The following is a 6,522-nucleotide window of genomic DNA, read 5'->3' as shown; positions in this document are numbered from 1 at the left end:
ATAAAGATTCTATACCTTTCAGTTCTTCAGAAGAAGTCGTTTAAATTTTGACATATTTGACCCCTGTGACCTTGAAAATAGGTGAAGGTCATTTATTTGAACAAACTTTGTAGCCCTTCATCCAAGTTTGCTTCTGGCCAAATATTGACACCCTAGGCCTTTCGGTTATTAAGAAGAAATCATTTAAAGTAAAATATTGACGCCGGACGACGGACGGACGACGTACGTACGTACGTACGTACGACGGACGCCGCGCCACGGCATAAGCTCACTTGGCACTTCGTGCCAGGTGAGCTAAAAACGAAGAGTCGTTATCAATCACAGTATTCACTAGTGTCATCAGAGAAACAAACATCAGTTTGTTTCATCCCAAAAAGAATCAGTGTGATACATGCAGTGCGTTTGAAGCTGGTAATTTGGAAGAGTCGGAATATAATAAACATACTGAGAAGAAAACCAGTGCGAGAAACAAAAAACGGAAGGATAAAGAGTCTGCAAATGCCGGACATGGTAAGGTCATAACGTTAGATTTACAGGCTGTGTTGTTATCACCCGAGTCTAAAAGCGAGTGCCATGTACTACAAGACCAAACTAGCATGTCATAACTTTACTATGTATGACTTGACAACGCACAATGTTGTGTGTTATTTCTGGCATGAGGGAGAAGGGGAACTCGGAGCAAACAGTTTTGCTTCATGTGTGTGTGCCTACATCCTAAACGAATTGGGTGACACTGACCATGTCACAATCTACAGTGACGGTTGTACATACCAAAATAGGAATGTCACCTTGGCCAATGCATTACTTCACGTGTCGGTGACCAGCAATAAAACCATACTACAAAAGATTCTGGAGAAAGGACACACACAGATGGAGTGTGACAGCATACACAGCACTATTGAACGCAGTCTCCGTGACAAGGCAATTTACAGCCCGTCCAATTATGTAGAAGCTATAGAGTCTGCTCGTCAAGTGAATCCTTACAAGGTTAAATATCTGGATCACTCGTTTTTTGTCAACTACTCAGAAGTTCAGTATTATTCGTCAATCCGTCCAGGTGTAAGAGTTGGAGATCCCTGCGTCACCCACATCCGAGTACTCAAGTACACTCCGGACGGGAAAATTGAATACAAGTTGATGTATGACGAAGAGTTCCAGGAACTACCACGACGTTCACGAAGGCAGGAGCCACGGGTGGTGACATCACAGCTGTACAGTTGCCCAGTCAACATTAAAAAGAGCAAGTATAAACATCTACAAGAACTCAAAAAGGTCATGCCCAAGGACTACCATGGATTATATGATGCGTTGCCTCACTCAGATTAGTATTTCGCAATTCTGCTGAGTTGAACTGAACTAAATTGATAAACACTGCTAATAGGCAACAGCTTGTACGCAATGACAACATAAGGGATAGACTTATGGGGATTATCTAAATTGTTTTGAATGAGGACATCTGAGGTGTTATGTTTAAAATTAACTGATTTTTTCAGAGTTGATATTTTCATGAGTTAACCGATTCTTTCAGAGTTGATAGTTTCATTAGTTTCTAATGTTTGTTGTTGCCTTTCATGGTCTAGGTGAACATGTTCCAAATTTTAAAATTACTATATAGCGAAATATTTGTTCCATTGCATATTGTAATTTGATTTTTGATGTCCTATTTATCCTAATTTGAATACATGTACATGTTGTAGTGTACAAATAGGTTTTATTTTTTATTATGCAAGTAGCTCAAATGTAATTGATTATTCTAGTCATATTTTTTAAATACCTTTTTAAACTGTGAATAATCTGATTTCTGGTAACTGTTTCTTTTACAATGTACTGTGCATTACGATTACCATTTATTAGAGCCATGCATTATGTTTACTGTATTTAAATCATGTTTGAATTGAGTTTCCTTATTCATGTCGTGCCAATTGTACAGTAGCAACGTATGCAGGTATTTTTTGGGTGTTTGATTTGCAAATTACAAAATTGTTATTGTCTACTTGGTTCATAATGATTTGTTAATGTTTTATTATAATGATAATTGTATTATTGGATATTTTAATATCTTCTTGCAGAAGTAGTAATTTCAGCAAGTAGTTTTTTAGTTTTTGATTTGCAAATTACGAAAAGTAATTATTGTCTACACTTATAGTTCGTATTTGTTCACATTTTTATTTACAATGACAGTTGATGTTTTCGTATTTAGTTGCAAATAATCCCTCCAAATTTTGGCCTTTTCGTTTACTTATCTATAGTAATTGTCAGTTTTCTAGTTGTTTCGTGCAAAGCCCACACCCCAAAATTATAAAAACAAAATGCAAGCAATATACATGTACAAGTATAATCATTTTATTTTATTGATAAAGTCAATTATTGAAGTGGGGGGATTATCTGCGGATAAGTACAGCAATGTTTTATCGCATTCCAGTTGACTGTTAAGAATCTAGTCTGACCATTCATGAAATGTTTTAATGTTTTTTGTTATTAAAAGTTAATTTCAAAACAAATGTCTTGTGATTTTTAAAGCAATTTCAGTGACAAAAACATTTTGACTAATAATGTATAATAATATCCTATACTTCTGGTACCAATTAAAACTTCCCTAATTCATTACTGGAATTTTGAAAGAAAACAGAAACCTCGTATCTTTTGAAAAATGTAGACATTTTAGATGCAAAACCTCGTAACTCGTAAAAGTAGGTCAAGTGAACAAAAAAGTTCAAATGTTTTTTTTATCCATTTACTTGCAATGTTTATTGCTAGCAATTTGCAAAAAATTACATTCCTGTCTCAATTAGTTAAAAACAGAGATAATTTTTTGTCTCTCCTGAAAAGTTGCAAAAAACGAGATACGAGGTCTTGACTCTTGGCCGACGATATGAAAACTGGTATATATACCCGCCCAATGCATGGCGCAGATTGCCACGGGGGCCGTACGGATGGCGCGCGGCGGGCGTACGGGAGCTGTGCGTGTCTCATACCGCAAGGCCACCGTAAGGGCACCATAGGGCCGCCTAAGGCTGCCTTGGGGTGCCCGTGGTATTCCTGCGGCCGCCACTATTTTTTGGGGTTTCAAAAAAGTCAATTAGCCGCACGGCAAACGCAAGGCCACCGTACGCCCAACGTATGGTCGCTGTGGAACAGATTTACGACATGGCTACGGCGTGTCTAATTTAAGGCGAACGTAGAAATGAAAAAGGTTATAACTCCGCGTTATAATCCTACGGCGACCCTTACGGCCTGTAAAAGATAGGGATACGCCCTACGGCGACCGTGAGGCCACCGCAGATTATCTGTGGTCGCCGCAGGTATCTCACGATTTCAGAGATCTACGGCCGCTGTATCCTAGCGGTAGAGCAAATGTGACTTAGGCATAACTTCTACGACTCTGATGACAGTGGTGATCATTGGCTGAACACTGTCCATAATCATAGCCGGCCAGACAAAAGGATGGTAACAGCACTTATGAGTGTAAATGACAAGTCTATAACATTTCAACTCGATAGTGGAGCTGATGTCAATACCATTAACAAGCAGTATGTGCGAAAGGAGCAAGTGCGAGGAATAAAACTGACTTTACATATGTTCAATGGAATTGTCCTGCAACCCTTGGGTGAAACTGAACTGATGGTGAGAAATCTGGGGAGGAGCACCTAGTGAAATTTATGGTTGTTCCCAATCGACTACAAAACATTCCTGCCCTGAAAACAATATAATAATTAGGTCTGGTGACTGTGAACAATGAGAAATTTATTAGAAAGGTAGAGTCATCCGTGACATGACTTGGAGACCTAGGGGAGGCAATTATCACACTCGACCCTGGTGAACAACCTAACGCATTGCCTTGTAGGAAGCTTCCACTTGCACTTCAGGATCAGGTAAAAGCTGAACTAGACAGTCTGGTCGAGAGATAATTTGTAATACCTATCACCAAACAGACCCCCTGAGTGAGTCAAATGGCTGTGGCCCATAAGAGCAATGGGAAGCTGAGGATATGTATTGACCCTCAAATACTCAACACAGAACTACAGCGGGAACACTACAAACTCCCCACCCCAACCTGGATGACATCCTACCTAAACTTGCGAATGCAAGAATATTCAGTAAACTAGATGTGAAAGAACTTTTTGGCATGTTCGTCTTGATGAGCTTTCGAGTGAACACACTATTATGATAACACCTTTAGGATGGTACAGGTGGGCACGACTTCCATTTTGCCTTAAGGTGTTTAGTGAGATTTTTCAGAGAAAACTCAACGAGGCACTGGAGGGACTCGAATGCATTTTTGCTATAGCTGATGATATCATTGGAAATACTCTACCACCGTTGTAATGAACGTTACAATGTCCTGAACGAGGAGACAAAGGCTACTGGTCTCGGGGAAATACTGTTTTATGGACATTCCATAACTGCTGAGGGTGTCGGGGCAGACCCTAATAAGATTGAGGCCATTCTCAAAATGGCGAGCCCCACTGATGTAGCAGGAGTTAGAAGATTCTGTGGCATGGTCCAATATATGGCCAGATTTCTACCATCACTCTCCTCGATGATGGAACCATTGTCCCATTGTCAATCAATATTTTTTTTGTCCTAATTAATCAACTATTATCTAGTCTTTCCATGATATTGTTAAATATAATGAATATGCAAATAATGATCAAACTTACACTAATCATGTAAAGTAGCTCTTAATAAGAACAAGAGGCCCAAGGGCCTTAGCGGTCACCTGAGTTACATATCAAAGGTACTGGTAGCTTTATTTTTTTGTTTAGATGTGATGTGGAAATCATCATGTCAACTAAGTGAAATACAATACTTGTCATGTCATCAAAGGATAAGAATTTGAAAATATTGGTAAATGTTCCCTTTGGGGCCCCGCCCTAGCCCCTGGCGATTTTACAAAGTAATACTCTCATTCACCAAAGATGATTCTGACTAAATTTGAGTAATTTTCTGCTGAAAATGGATAAAATATATACCCAAAAGTGTTATTCCCTATATAAACTATAGTTAACTTTACCCCCTCCCAAAGGGAGAATAAATAGCTCGGGGGTTCTGAACTTTACGATTTAAATAAAGCCCCTGATGATTTTCTTTCCATGCAGAGAAAATGAATGTAGTACCTCTGGTACTCTGTAGAGTCTGGAGGAGCAGATTTTTGAAATATTGGTTAATATTCCCTTTGGGGCCCCGCTCTGGCCCCAGGGGTTGGGGGTAGGAATCCCAATTTTACAATTTTGAAAAAACTCATCTACCAAGGATGAGCCTGACCAAGTTTGAAAAAAAACATCCACTGGTTCTTGAGAAGAAGTTGAAAATGTAAAAAGTTAACGCACGACGGACGGAAAGCTCAGGTGACCTAAAAGGGATGTTGATGATTTGAACCATATTTGTCGTAGTCATATCGTTCCGCATAGTTATCACCTATTCTGTAAGATTAGGTAACCAAAATATGATCCTACAATTGTATGTAACGTGAAGCCTCGTTCTGAGTATTAAACAAGCATGGCAGCAGTTTGACTGTTTCTGTTGTATCTCCATATCCAGCTAACGACTAATCAACAACTTGTAACCATCGCATTCAATACATTCTGACATGCACATATACTCTCCCATTCACGTAAAGCATTACGCAACATTCCTATCGGTGACCTGACCTCCGAGCCTGACCTTTTGCCTGTCGACCCCACTATTGTAGTAATTTTGTCCATCGGACCGGAACCACACAAACATCCAAACTGCTACTTATCTTATTCGGGCCTTTTTGCATACAGTCTATCCTCCAGTGACCAAGCTTGCTACATGCAAAACATATTCAAGGTTGCCTGCTCGTGCTTGTCGTCGTCGACGCCTCCGCTGGCTCAGGCTGGTTCTGTGTGCAGTCTTACAGGGCGCTGTAGTGGAAAGATCGTTTCTGCCGTGCGGCTCTTTGGTTTTTCATCTTTCGCTGAGCTCTAGCCTCCGCCCTCGTAATTTGTTTCTCATCTTCAGAATCCTCAGCTTAAGCATTTGTTCCGTACTCCTCGACAACTTTCTACCCTGTCCCTGAAGAGTCGGCCATTTTAATTAATTTTTGTCTATGCTTTACAATGTCCATACCCTCGGCAATGCTCGTGCTCGCTTTCTCTGTATACGTGTTGTGTGACGGGTTCTCATATAGTGCCGAATGTACCTCCTGCAACTTTATGTTTATTTTTGCGTTCCCTTTAAATTGCTCCTCGTTCCTTTTCTTTTTAAACTGATACGGCGATAATTCTGACATTTTGGAAATTTGCACATCCAATATTATCCTTTTTGACTCGCTGCTTTCCTCTTTTAAACATTCCAACTTCGAAGTCATCATCCTTTCTAACTTGTCCAGAATGTCGCTTTGCGAAAGTATCTGTTTGTTTGTTTGTTTGTTTGATTTTGTTTAACGTCCTATTAACAGCTAAGGTCATTTAAGGACGGCCTCCCCTGTGTGCAAGATGCATGCGTGTAGTGTATGTGTGTGTATTTTGGGAGGCTGCGATATGTTCGTGTTTGTCT

Source organism: Mizuhopecten yessoensis, unplaced genomic scaffold (assembly GCF_002113885.1).
Source record: "Mizuhopecten yessoensis strain PY_sf001 unplaced genomic scaffold, ASM211388v2 scaffold11061, whole genome shotgun sequence".
Lineage (NCBI taxonomy): Eukaryota > Metazoa > Mollusca > Bivalvia > Pectinida > Pectinidae > Mizuhopecten > Mizuhopecten yessoensis.
The sequence above is the reverse complement of the archived record's forward strand: the minus strand, read 5'-3'. Positions refer to the sequence as shown.